Here is a 15,409-nt window from a genome sequence, read left to right as displayed (position 1 = left end):
AAATCTACATGTCCGGCTGGCCATTTCTAATCAATATAGTACTGATTCTGGGCTATATTTATTGTTCTCATACTAAAGTGATTTCGAAAAACCAATTGTTTTTTGAAATAGTAAGCACCCTAGGTCCTTCTTACCTGACGGGTTTCCTCTTGTTTATAATTAATCTAGGTAGCCCAAAGGGCACGGTGCAGTGTACATAAAAGGTAGGACTTCGTACTTTGTGGGTTTTACATGTCCTGGTAGTGAAATATTCCTAAATCTGTATTTCACTACTGCAAGACCTATCACTCCTATAGGTTAACATGGGTATTGCTTTGAAACATCTTTCAAGTGTAGTTAGCCATTTGTGTATGTGTCAAAAAGCTGTGAGATAGACTGTAAAACGCTAGTAGCTAGAAACTGTGAAGTAGCCCCGGGTAGAGTTCTCCGGGTGCTCTCCACAGATCACCTGGGTGGCCTTGTGTGAAAATAATTTTGTTGGAGCTGTCCCAACCTTGAGGACTCTCGCCTCTAGTTCCCGACCTCAGATAAACTTCTGCCGATTTGTGTTACGTCAAGCAGCTGCCACCACCACTGAGCTGTGGCTAGTAGAATGACCACCACTTACAGCAGCATGGTAGATGGTTCTGTTGGACCTAGTATGCCATTTTTATTATTATTTCTTACTTGTAACTATTTCTACTTGTAAATATGGCCGTCTGTGATTACATTTTTCAACCCCCAATCTAATGTTTGTTATCGCTGTATTTTCCTGTGTTTTCTATATTTCCTGCTTCTATGGATGACTTTCTTCTGACTGTAGCTTTCTTCTGCTCCATTTTTTAGAAAATTTCCTTTGCCCCTCTTTTGCATGCTTTGTGTAGTACTGACAAGAGAACAGATTTTTGGTACCTTAAAGAGGATCGCAGGCCCAAGTATTCATCAAACATGTTGGTTGAAAAGGCTTTCTTGATCAAACAGTCAAAAAACACAAAGCTAAAGTGGTCATGGACCCCCATGTTTGATTAAACTGCAGTTTCCATGACTGTGCTTCAAGGCAGGAATGAATGTCCATCAATAGTCAACCAATAACATATGTCCTTTGCATTCCCTTCCAACCGTGCATTGTGTTGCATTCTTGTTCATTCTTATTTACCCCTCCGTTAGGGGAAAAAAGTTTTGATTGACTACCTGGTTAGGTCGAGCTAGCCAGCGCATGCACTGTCTCTTCGAAACCTGCTGTACTCAGATTATGGTCACTGTGTTATTTGTTCGTTTTTCAGCACACTTGGATCACACATTCATTTTCTGTTGGGTATGTTCCTGGGTACGTGTGTTAAGGTTGCAACACTGAAGTGTTGAGATATCATCTATGAAGATACTCTCTAGATATTATGTAAATTTTCTTTTCTCAGAAATTTGGAGGCCGGTAAATTGCATATGTACGACATTACTACTTGTGCTTAACTATATGAATATAACTCGTATATGTTTTCTGTAGATATTCCCTGATGAAGGGTGTATGAACCACTTGAAATGCATTGGGAACATCACAATTCAAGACTTCACATCATATGTTAATGTAACAGTGGAGTTCTATATTCAATATTGGAAAACAACGCTTTTGAATTAAAGAAGCAACGAACTACGTTGGACTGTGGATTCATTGTTTTCGCTGACGTATATTGGTTTCTTTTGTTATGTTTAAATTGGTTGTACTGGATGAAATTTTGTTTATATGTCTCCTAATATTGTACAATATTTATTAACACTCTAAGAGTGGCAATTTTGGTAGTGCAGGCTACGTCTAGGACATGATGTCTTAGAAACATTTTTTTCAGTACTCAGTCTGTTGGCATTAAGTCCATCCTCCTTCTTAAAAATGCTTTTCATTTGTCAATGTCAGTGTCCTTTAAAAATCCTTGCTTGCTAGTGGTCAGTCATGGCTCTTGATCCCTCCTTTCTCTATTATGTTACTTCCACAAAGCAGGGACTTAGTACTGTCTCATTCTGCTACTGTTCTTTATCTGTTGTTCTGGGGACTATTATTTTGCTTTGTTACTGTTTGCCGTGTTTGGTTTTGGTGCCATTGCTGCTTGGATTTATCTATAGCATTTCTCCCTCCCACCTCCTCTTAATGCCACATTTGTGTTAGAGCTTCCTCAAGAGCATGTGTGTCCTACTCCCTTGGTTGTATTTTATTTAGCCTTTTTGCAATTTTCAATCTCAACAGTGAGTTTGGCTTTTTTGGTAAGATATTTATTTGGTTTCGGGCTCCCTTACAAGGGGGATTGGGCTTGTTTGCTTTCCCTCCACTCGTGAGCTCACGCTCAACCAGGAATTGTTGAGTATTCCTCATTTTATTTGAGTGAGGATCATCATGTATATACATTTAAATGTTTTCTTTTAATGCCATTCTTTAACTTAATATTTAGTATTAAAATCTTTTTATGTACTTTAGTCATAAAATTACTTTAGTTAATCGTTGCGCTTCCACCAACTCTATCATCTTTCCACAACACACCAACTACCCCTCCCACCTCTCCCTCTCCCACACACTCCCACTACCCCTTTATCTCCCAATCCCACCTCCTTTCTCATCCTTCCCTATATATAATACCTGTTCACACATACTAACTTCCTATACCTCCTCGCGCTGTACACTAGTCCACTTCTCGCCTCCTCATCCACCCTGCCTGTGCACCCGACCCACACGTCTTTCTGGAGAGAGATCTCTTACCATATCTCACCCCTCTCATTCGCTCTCTCATGCACTCTTCCTACCTCTCTAATATGGTCACTTCAGGTCTTCAAGCACAACATATTTCCCAAACCTTTTCAACCCACGCTTTCCTCTTCTTTGTGTGTCTTCTTCGTACACAAAACTCCCTCTTTATAAGTCTAGATCCTGCTATCCACTTCTTCCTCACACACTTTTTCTGCTGCTCTGCCTTCAGTTCATTCACCTCTTTGTGCACACACTACCTATCCCTGTCTATCTTTCTATCTATCTACTCTCTGCAGCTCTCAACCCTATCTCTTCACCATGCCACATAATTTTACTACACAAATACACCACACAATACCACCCCACATAATTCCACAACTAACAATTCCAATCTAACTCACATAATTCTACTCCACACCATATCTACAGCACTCAAAACAAAAAGCACATGGGTAAGAGACATTATCATTTGCAAAAACAATAGCTGTAACTCTCACAAATGCACAACCTATTGCTTTTCCAAATGCTTGTTTTTAAAATGTTGTCAACAAAATCTCCCAAAGTGATACTTTTGATTGAAGATACTGATTGCTAAATTATCTTTACTTGGTTATTTCTATAGCTGTACCTTGTGCAAAATATGTATAAGGTGAATAATCCGGTATCTAAAATGGTTGCATTAAGATTTTTTCTAGGTGCTCAAACCACCAGTGCCATCACCAGAATCAGGCAGCCAGGGATGGAAGAGGAGGCCCCTCTGGTCGAGGAAGTGGGAGCAGTCCCAATGCTGGCAGGGAAAATTGATAATTCACTATGCTTTCTTATTAACAATACTGTATTTGTTAAGATATGCAGATATCCTGCCCATCACCTGCCATCCTACAGCATTTGCCACCTAAAAACTGCAGTACGATTTAATTTGGTGCTGCAGTATAGGCAATAAAAGTTGTGTTTGCTTCAGTTAACAGCCCCGCACGAAGCCTGCAATGCATTCAAACTGAAGAAAGGTGTTTTCCCATTGCTCACCTAGTCACCTACTAGGACTTCACTTAATAATTTGTTCTTTCTGCCCCAGCGTACTTAAACATGTAAATTACATCTTTGCATGTGCCATATTTGTCTGCCCAAGTGACTTATTTTTCATGGCTTCCATTACGGATTTATTGTTACAGTTTTTTTCCTTCCCTCAACCAATGTGACTAAGAAGAAGCATATTACATGATCAGTGACACCCAACCATTCGATAGCTAAACTGCTACTTAGCCCAATCCTTATAACTTACCTTTGTATAGACTAACTTTCCCCACTCTCCAGTGCAGGTATTTGTTGAAAATATTTTGTGGTGGAGGCCAGGGTGTCATGGGGGACTGAGAGCCTGATTTAGATTTGAACAGATGGGACACTGAGACAAATGTGGCAAATTAAATATATCCCGTTCACTGCATCATTTATATTCCATGCACTGTATATTCTAAAACGGCGGCTGGGGTATCTCATCTACCAGACTCTATCAGCCCCTAAGTTTGGACTCAGGGTAGAAATGAAGAGGGAGTAGCAGAAAAGCAGGCCCATTGGAATCATTGATAATAAATTAATATTATGCCATTACAGCTGCCCCAAAAACATGCTACAGCAGAGTAACAGACCTGCCAGCATGGCTCCATCAATGTTGCACATATATAGTCAAATAATTGTATAACATGCATACGCCTTACTCGTCATTAATGGCAGCTAATTAATTTATGAACATAGAATAAATGTCTGTTTATTTTGACTATTAAAACTCTTTAAACTAAAATCACTTTTTGATTATGTTGGTGATCTGGCTTCCTTTGTTGCTGTCAGTGCTATTGCATTATTTGATGCATGTGTGGGAAAACATGACACTGTGACTAATCACATAAAAATTAAGTTCTAGTGACCATTAGGGGCCAACAATGTTCTACTATCGAGCCACTATAGACTGTATAAACAAGTGTTTCGCTGAGCATCACAATTTGTGTTTTTTTTTATATAGTTACTCCTGATGCTCGAGCCAGCCACCAACAGCCATATTGGTGGGCTGCCTTCTCCACTGCCTTCTGCATGAGCTGGTGTTCCTCAGGCATGGGCAACAGAACCTGGCCTGGGAGGTGGCAGACTTCAAAAAGAAGATGGATGCCCTCTAAGCCCTTTTTTATTGAACAATTTCCTTGCTGGGAGAGCCTGTTGTGGGTGAAGAGGGTGGGAAGGGAAGTTGGGGAAAAGGTTGAAGGGACATTTGAGGTTTTTGCTTGGGGGGTTGGGCCTGTTTTTGGAAGAGAGGGTGGGAAGGGGAGTTAAGGAAAAGCCCAACTTGACATTTGAGGCTTTTGCTTGCTAGGAGGGCAGGCCTACTGTAAGTGGGAAGGAGTTGGGGAAAGGCCAAAGGGACATGTTTGTTTTTTTACTTGGGGATGGGGTGGGCCTGTTGTGGGTGTAGAGGGTAGGTTTCGTATGCTAAAAAACATGATGGGTCTTGCCTTGTCTTTAGTATATGTTTTTGCATTGCTAGTTAGTGTAGCATTGTGGTTTAGTGACTAGAGCAGACAATAAACTGTCCTCTGAAATTGTCACAGATTATACTGCACCTCTAAATTCCCCCCTAAACCTTTCCTGCATGATGTCCCTTGCCATGAATTCATTCTTCAGTAAGTAACTTACCTGTTCCTGCAGTCCAGTATACCCCGCTACCAGAGAGGGAACTGAAAACTAATTATGTTTGACTGTTGCAGGGATTCTGCTTATGCACAGAACTATGCACAGGAAACCAGGACCTCAGTGAATTGTGGTGTACCGAAAACTCACCTCAGAACCCAGAACCCCTTATCCGACCAGCATCAGTGTCCCATTCGTTATCCGAGTTTTATCTCGGCGGTCCCAATGTATAGACAACCTAGAACAAGTGACTTAGGGTATTCTCAGGAATGGTGGGAATCAGAAATACCTGTTCGTAATTATTCTCATATCAGTCCACAGCAGAATAAACAGAGACACGGTAAAGTTTAAAGAGTTTATTTTATAAACCTCGTGTCCTAAGATGCAGTACTTTGGCTAACATAAGCAGACAAATGATTAAGATCAAAACCATCAGCATAGTTACAATACCATAGAAAATGAAAGGAGTAATCATACTAAAATGACAGTGGATTTCAGCCACCTTCCTTTCGCTAGTAAACTAATATTATTATTATTAGACTAATAAAAGGTCTCTAGGCTTGAATGGGGAACCCCATACCGTAAAGATCAGCTCAGTGAGATCACATCACAGGACCAGCTAGACTCTGCTCCTGGGAAAGCTCTTCTTCCAAATGTCATGTAAAACATGCAACACTGCAATATTAAAAGCACCCGACTTTCAGGTATTTGCAGCTGCATGCGTGTTATGGCTAAATAGTGGGCTGATCAACCTGAACCCAACAACATGCACCGTCTAGCGACCCAGACTGTCTCTTTACACAATGTTCAGACCAAGGTTGCTGGTCACTGTTTGGGATGTGAACAACAGACAGTTCTCATGTGAAGCAAAGTCGAGCAAGCATTTCTCAATTAATAACATGTGACTACAGTGTCACGTGCAAAAGCAGCAAAAGCGGCAAGATGGCTTTCTAACATCTAACACGGTTGTGCTAACTTAGCATTGTACGTATATAGATAGTAATCTTCACTACCCCCCCCCTTGATCGGACCACTAACCAGTAGGGGCGCACTTGCAAGAACTCAGAGTTCAAGTTCGATAGAACGGAACCAAGGGCATAAATTGTAAGTCCATATAAGGTAAGTGAAAAAGTTCGAAGAGAAGGAAAGAAAAATAAAAAAACAACAAAAAAAATAAAAAAGGATTGAAAAAACCTATTTAAATGAAAAAAACATCGTTGAAGGACGTATGACGAAATTAAGGGGCAAAAAAGTCAATCCATCAATGTATAAGCACAATAAGTTGCAACAGCTTCCAAGAGGAAATCATTGGAACGTTCTGCAAAATGATCTGCCACCCAGTTCAGCAAGGGGAAGGAACACACATGTTCCTCGACAACTGGAGCCTCCAGCACCATTCGAGGACAACTGGTGTGGTCCTCAAGATAACTTCTCGCTAATAATTCAGCTGCAGCGGTTCCGATGTCCCAATTCCCTGAGGAAATATGAATTTTTATGGTCAATTGTGTCCCCTATCCAGACCCCAACGGCTCCATGTACATGCTACAAGTACATGTATGTTCCCTCCACTTCAAGCTATGAAGACGCAAATACAATTGTGTCCAACGTTAATATGTTCTCTTTCAGATCTGCCATGAGTGGGTCAGATATTCCGCTCCTAAGTATGCCTTGCCACCGTCTTTATATGGTATACTTTTCACGTTTTCAAGCTCTGGCAAGGTAGGCCCTGAATTCTGGCATCAAGCTTTTCCTGCTTCTGCCTCTGAATGCTCCAGCCTGGACCTGCATCTGTATCCATGAACTTTGTCTTACTTCCTGCGCGGCTAACGGTGCCTAGCCCGGCCTGTTGCCTGCCAAAACTGTATTCAGCCTTCAAGTTATCTGCTCCGCTCCTCAAAGAAATGCATTCCTGTCTAGTAGCTTAGGTAAACAACCCTTCAGCTGCAGAGCAAAGGGCCCGGCCTTACTGTCTCCATGCAAGTAATTCATGACTTTCGTTACCATGATAGGCCCATGCCCCCTCGCATCTCATGTAGACACTTAGACGCTTGTACACGCACTAGCAGTCAGTATAGAATAGGCTTTGTCCGAGAAGACCTTTCCTTCCAGATAATATAGTTCCTTAAACACAAGATATTAGATATGATTTAGGATTAGGTTGTCCTGACATCCCAGACTTCTGTCTCCTCATGTAGGGCTAAATGTCAAGTTCCCTTCACCCTCTAGTTACACGTCAATCACACGTCATGCGGCTGCGCGCGCATCTCTGCCATGTATTTCTGCTGACTTTGCAGGATTCTCTTATGGATCCACCCACTTGTGTCATCATCATAATGACGTTTTTCGTATACGCCTCTATGCACGCCTATTGTAACGCCTCTTTTATTACGTACGTGTATTCTTATCAGCTGTTACGCCTCCTGCATCTGTCTTTACTGTAATGCATTGACTATATATATTATAACCTGTCAATAATGTATTGCTGATCCCTTCCTGAACCTTCGTGGTGACGGAACTCGATTGCCTGGTTCGAACCATCATCATCATTCCTTTGTAAGGAATAAATTCCCTATTATACCCTCGAATACCACGGATTCTGCCTCTTATTTTTACTGAGTTATTCGTATTGTATTTTACCACATAAATTAAGTCTAGGTAATTTAAATTTACCACATAATTGGCGCCTGAATAGGGACACCTCTCACACCCCACGCGCCGGAGGTGCGTTGCAGACCCGATCTCCTGCCACAGCCGGACGGACAATTACGCGTACCTGCAGGATTTCCTGTATCTCCCTCAGGCCAACGGGGGCGACTGAGGCTGCGATCAACACCCAGACGAGGCGGTGAGAAGTGCGAAGAATCCCGACCAGAGCCTAGCTGAGAGAGCAAGATCCGAGGTATACAGAGGCCCACCAGATTCCGAAGTTCCGAAGTATCTAAGTCACGAGTCGAGTCCAGTCCTGTTTGGTCTAGTCCAGTCCAGACTTCCAAGGCCTTCCGTTCCGTGCTTCCCGGTGAGTACCGTTGCTGGGGACGCATCTAGACGTGCACATTAGTTTGTGCCGGTCAAGACGGGTCTGGGTACACAGACCTGGTCTGCACTGTTTTAGCAGTGTATCTGTGCTGTTTAGCAGTACATACAGTATATTTAGTATTATGCAGTTAACTAGTTTTATTCTAATTATTATTGTTCGTTCTAAATGTTTTGATATGTTTTAAATGTCGTGGTATGAGTGATTGTTTGATCTCCATTATTGTGTTTATTGTAATTATTGTGTTCAAAACCGAGTAAGAATTAAGTAGCAAGGTTCAAGATGCCGTTATTTTCAAAATTAAGACAGATAAAAACTAGAAAAGGAATACTCGAGGAAGCTGTTCCCATCCCACCTAGGGACACCCCAGGGTACTTTATGTACCATAAACATGGCCTGGATGCCGTATTATATCTTGATCTATGGGTGGACTACACCAAGGATTTAGCAGAGAGTCAGAGATGGCCCGCTGCTGGAACATGGGATGCAGATTGCATCATGAGAGTAGAAGAAGCATTATGGAAAAAGAAAGCCAGACAGTCACAGAAAGATGCCATTGAACTATGGCGTAAAGAATTGCATAGGCGCACAGAGAAAGCGCTCAGAAAGGAAGAGAAAAGTAGGGAAGATTCAGAAAGAGCCCGAGAAAACATATTAATTAACGAAGGTATCCGAGTAAAAACAGAACAAGTAGACAGACAATGAAACACTCTTATGAATGGTATGTATCCTCTTCTGGCCGAGGGTTTGCCTAAGGCCACCTTGGAGGTACCAAAGGATCTGCCACCTCCATTACTCCCGATTAAAGTACATCCCAAGACCGCAAAAGACATTTTCCTTTCTTCCTATTTAGACGATGCAGCCCCCGAATATGCTAATGGTGCGCAGCCACGCACACCACCTGTTAACGACGCTCAACCCCAAGATCAGCTGCACCCACCTCCGCAGCAACAAACTCCTACCCACGTTTTAAACATTCCCTCTTTTTCTACAGTCCTTCCTGCACCCACACTCTCTACCCTACACCCAACAAATCCTTTTGGACTTGGCACCTCAGGAGGTGCGACAGGAGGTTTTTCCACGCCACCGCCAACAACTAGATTGACTTATAGGGATTTAGCATACCAACGTACACCCCAAAGAGCTAATGACAATATATTAAATGAGCCTCTTACAGATTGTAGATATGATCCAGTGCCAGGAAAACACGACAGAATGTTGCTATCTTCAGTACGTTTACGACGAGCTGCAAACTATTTAATGACGTTACCAGGAATGGTTGAACATCTAGACAAAATATATCGCTTTGTCCAAACAGGGCAAGGTCCTGAAAGTATTGCCGAGGCCATGGAATACCAGAAAGTAGACATGCAAAAATTATTGTTACGCTTTTTCATAAACTGCTTGATCAGAAACAGAGATAGGCCTGAGGTAGATTCGGAGGAAATGCAAGTACTTACCAAATGGGGTCAGAATATAACAGACGGGAGACATGATAAACAGAAGTGTATAGAAGTCATGTGCCGAAGGATCAGAAAAGAAGTAGAACGAATACATGAAAGAAGAGTAGAAGCAGATAAAACTGAATCAGAGGAAGAGGAGGAGGAACAGTCAGAAATGAACACAGGACAATTTGAATTACCAGCTAAACAAATGATAGCTTATGTAGGAAAAGGAAGATCCTTTAATAAAACAATACGTCCGATATGTCCAGAATGTAACAGAATTTTTCAAACAGTTATCTCAAATCCAAGGACCCCTGAACACTTATTCCAGGCTACTGATAAATTACTTCGAGAACGAAGGGGGTACCATGTGCTCGATTCTATGGATGAACAAGAATTAGCCAGGTCAGCAGTACAATGGGCTGACAGCTCTGAAAAATACAGTGATGAAGCGCTAGCACACACGTTTCTGAATCTCGCCCCAGATGAACAGCGTTTAGCTAGTATATACATGATACAACATCTCCTTATATTATATAAAGGCCAACACTCCGATCCTGGTCCCCTACCTGATATATTGATAGAACTACTCATGAATAAATGGAGAGGTCTAGGTACCGATCTAATTAAATTAATTCTAGAATACCGACATAGATATAGTGCCTTTTTGTGTCCAGAAGATGATTCAGCTCCTTCCATGGAGAGAAAAACGTATTACATAGACAGACAGAATCCCTTACGCGAAGTACACCCAGTTAGAAATGATGACAATACGTTTAGACGTGTGTTTGTGTACACGCCCATAACTAAAATAGAACTATTGGAAATGAAAAAATTAGTGCCCAGCCATGACAAAGATCCAGCAGGTTTTCACCGTGAACTAAAGGACATGTTACTCATGGGTGACTATACCTATCCCGACATTATGAAAATATTGAAAGTATTATTGCCTGCCGGTATTTACGAGAAACTCAAAGAAAAAGAATGGGAAGTGGGAGACCAAAAGATTGATTGGACCGCATTAGAAACAGAAGAAAATAACCGAACTGCAGGCGTAGGGCTTGGGGACAAAACTAAAGCATTACCAGGATTATTAGTACAAGTATTGCCACGTTTATTAACTACGAAAAAGGAAGATTGGGGAGCAATCTCAGCTTGTAAACAGAAACCCGATGAAGACACTAGTGATTTTTATTCTATTAATAGCGGCCTGAAAGCAAGTAGCGAGTCATATCCACATCTTTTTGTAACAAAACTAGTTGAGAATTCCCTGCCACAGGTTAAAAACAGAGTATTGAAAGTTGAGAGCACTTGGCAAGCTAACACTCCTTCGCAAATGTTACAAATGTTACAGTATCACCAGAATAGAATTAGAGAGGAACAAGAACACGAACAAAGACGTATGAAAGACACGAAGATGAAAATGCTAGTCGCTCAGTCAGTTCCAGCAGACAGTCATAAAAAGGGTGCGACACAGTCCAGTAATTCAGCGGTTCCCGTTAAAGGGACATGCAACTATTGTAAACAGCCAGGTCATTATATAAACGATTGTGCAGTTCTGAAACATAATATCTCCACGGGTAAAACTAAGGAGAGACCACGTCCGCCTAGACAGGATTAGATCCAACAACAAGCACCTCAACATGCACAGCCTATGCTGGTTCCACAACAGACCGTAGTGGTTCCACAACAACAGCCACAGCCTATTGCTGCCAAACAAAACACGACACAACAGATGTACCAGTATGCACAAAATGACTATCCAGAGTATCAGCGCTACAAATGAAATAGCCTAGAGAGGGAAGTTGGCTTACCCCTTATTGAGGTTCCTGTAGATCAAGAGGGTCCTTATGTACAGAGTCAAGTATTAGGGAAAGACAGAAAGTTTCTACTTGATACAGGGGCAAGCAGAACAACCATAAGTCACGATGAAGTCCCAGGGGCACCCCTCTCAGGCTCACAAAATATTTCCCTTGGTTTTTCAGGAAAGCCTACTATTTGAGGAAATATGAATTTTATGATCAGTTATGTCCCCTATCTTAGACCCCAACGGCTCCATGTACATGCTACAAGTACATGTATGTTCCCTCCAGTTCCAGCTATGAAGACGCAAATACATGTGCGTCCAACGTCAACATGTCCTCTTTCAGATCCGCCATGAATGGGTCGAATATTCCATTCCTAAGTATGATTGGCCACCGACTTTATATGGTTCACCTTTCATGTTTTACAGTTCAGGCGAGTAGGCCCTGAATTCTGCCATCAAGCCTTTTCCTGCTTCTGCCTCTGAAATGCTCCAGCTTGGACCTGCATCCGTATCCATGAACTTTGTCCTACTCCCTGCGCGGCTAACGGTGCCTGACGCGGCCTGTTGCCTGCCAAAACTGTATTCAGCCTTCAAGTTATCTGCTCCGCTCCTCATCCAATGCATTCCTGTCTAGTAGTTTAGGTAAACATCCTTCCAGCTACCGAGCAAAGGGCCCGGCCTCGCTGTCTTTATGCAATTAATTCATAGCCCCTGTTACCATGGAAGATTCCTGCCCCCTCGCATCTCATGTAGACACATAGACGCTTGTACATGCACTAACAGTCAGTATAGAATAGATTCCGTCCGAGAGACCTTTCCTTTTGGATAAAACAGTTCCTTAAACAAAGATATTAGATACGATTTGGGATTAGGTTGACCTGACCCCCCAGACTTCTGTCTCCACATGTAGATCTAAATGTCAATTCCCCTTCACCCTCTAGTTGCACGTCAATCACACGTCATGCGGCTGCACGCGCATCTCTGCCAAATATTTCTGCTGACACTGCAGGATTCTCTTATGGATCCACCCACTTGTGACATCATTTTAAATGACGTTTCTAGTATACGCCTATTATTACGCCTATTTTCATTACGTATGTGTATTCTTATCTGTATTATCAGCTGTTACGCCTCCTGCATCTGTCTTAATGCAATGCTTTTCATATATATATCGTTACTTGTCAATAATGTATTGCCTATCCCTTCCTGAACCTTCGTGGTGATGGAATATGATTGCCTGGTTCGAACCATAATTCCTTTGTAAGGAATAAAGTCCTTTTCAGAACCTCTAATACCACGGATTCTGCCTCCTATTTTGACTGAGTTATTCTTACTAGACTTTACCGCATAAAAAATAGTACAGGTAATTTAAATATTTACCACATAAATTGGCGCCCGAACAGGGACACTTTCTCATCTCACGCGCCGGAGGTGCGTTGCAGGCCCGGTCTCCTGCCACAGCTGGACGGACAAAAACGCGTACCCGCAGGATTTCCTGTATCTCCCTCCGGCCAAGCGGGGGTGACTGAGGCTGCGATCAACACCCAGACGAGGCGGTGAGAAGTGCGAAGTATCCCGACCAGAGCCTAGCTGAGAGAGCAAGATCCGAGGTATACAGAGGCCCACCAGGTTCCGAAGTTCCGAGTCCAGTCGAGTCCAGTCTGGTCCAGTTCAGTTCAGTTCCGAGGCCTTCCGTTCCGTGCTACCCGGTGAGTACCGTTGCTGGGGAGGCATTTAGACGTGCACATTAATTTGTGCCGGTCATGACGGGTTTGGGTACACAGATCCGGTCTGCACTGTTTTAGCAGTGTATCTGTACTGTTTAGCAGTATATCCAGTATGTTCATGTATATAATTCAGTATTATCTAGTATTAGTATTATGTCAGTGACTAGTTTTCTTCTAATTATCATTGTTCGTTAAATATTAAATGTTAAATATTGAAAGTTTTATTGCCTGCCGGTATTTACGAGAAACTCAAAGAAAAGGAATGGGAGGTGGGAGACCAAAAGATAGATTGGACAGCATTAGAAAACGAAGAAAAGGCCCGAGCTGCAGGTTCAGGGCTTGGGGAAAAGACTACAGCATTACCAGGATTATTAGTGCAGGTACTACCACGTTTATTGACTACGAAAAAGGAAGACTGGGGTGCAATTTCAGCCTGTAAACAAAAACAAGATGAAGACACTAGTGATTTCTATTCCCGATTTGAAAAATGTTTTGGTATTAATAGTGGCATAAAAGCAAGTAGTGAGTCGTATCCACATCTGTTTGTGACAAAATTAGTTGAGAATTCCCTGCCCCAAGTTAAGAATAGAGTATTAAAATTCGAGAGTACTTGGCAAGGTAACACACCGTCACAGATGTTACAAATGTTACAATATCATCACAATAGAATTAGAGAAGAACAAGAACATGAACAAAGACGTATGAAAGACACGAAAATGAAAATGCTTGTTGCTCAGTCCGTTCCAGCTGACGGTCATAAAAAGGGTACGACGCAGTCCAATGATTCAGCGGGTCCTGTTAGAGGGACATGCAACTATTGTAAACAGCCAGGTCATTATATACACGATTGCGCAGTTCTGAAACATAATATCTCTACGGGTATAACGAAGGAGCACGGCAGCTTAGCCGAGGGACCTGACTTCTATTTTTTCCTTCTCATTCCTTTTCCCTACACTGAGTGCACACAATGTCAACCAATAACATGGGGGATAACCTGGGGCTCGGGTTTGATGATGACATCGTGGCAGAAATCCTCAGAACCCCCTCACTGCTGGATAGTGAGGGGAATATGGCCAGTACATCATCACAAGGTGACTGGAACTCCCTTGCATCGCTTAAAAAACTACAAGTCAAGATTGCAATGCATGGCACAATTATGACGGAATACCTGAGGGCAAATGCTGCACCCAATGGCCTAATTGTCCGCACGGCACCTAGAATCTTCTTGGAGGATCTAATTTTCCGCAAAGAGTGGAGCCAGATCGCATGGAAATGCACCCGCGACTGGCTTATTCTGATTATTGGCACCGCTAGGCGTCTCTCCGAAGCATTGATTATCAAGATTAACATCGCGGAGAATGGACTGAAAACTGGGATCAGTATTTCAGCCTACAAAACCCGCCTAGCGGAAATCAATGCAGAGATGACTGACCACCGAGATTATTTACTACAACAAAAAGTGTCAAAATTACAAAAAGACATAAAAAGATTCGACAGGGAGAAGATATACCCATACACTAAAGAGGAATATCAACCATCAGAGAGTGATGCTGGCTCAGATGACGGCTCAACAACATCTACGAACTCAGGACGTTCGATGTACAGTAATTCTAGCAATAGCAGTTGGGGGAGGAACTCCAACAAACCGGGCCTACTCCCTCCACCCCCGATACCACAGATGTACGGCTATGCACACCAACCTTTCCCACAACAAGGCCCGATGTGGTTCCCTGCCTTTCCGGGACAACACCCGGGTTACCAACAACCATTCTTCCCCAATGCACCTCCTCCTTTTCAGAACAGAGGCAGGGGGCGAGGCAGAGGCAGAAGAAGAGGGCAAAAACAAGTCCAGTGGCAAGATCAAGAGACACAACAGAGAACAACGAGGAGCTCAACACTCCCAAGACCTTGATAGTGAACCTCACAGACAGACTCCTGAACACAGACGAAAAGGCAGTCCTGGAACTGGGTTTAGGGTTTGTGCCCACCCCCAAGGAGGATAACTTCCGCATG

The sequence above is a fragment of the Triturus cristatus genome, chromosome 6 (assembly GCF_964204655.1).
Source record: "Triturus cristatus chromosome 6, aTriCri1.1, whole genome shotgun sequence".
NCBI lineage: Eukaryota > Metazoa > Chordata > Amphibia > Caudata > Salamandridae > Triturus > Triturus cristatus.
The sequence above is the reverse complement of the archived record's forward strand: the minus strand, read 5'-3'. Positions refer to the sequence as shown.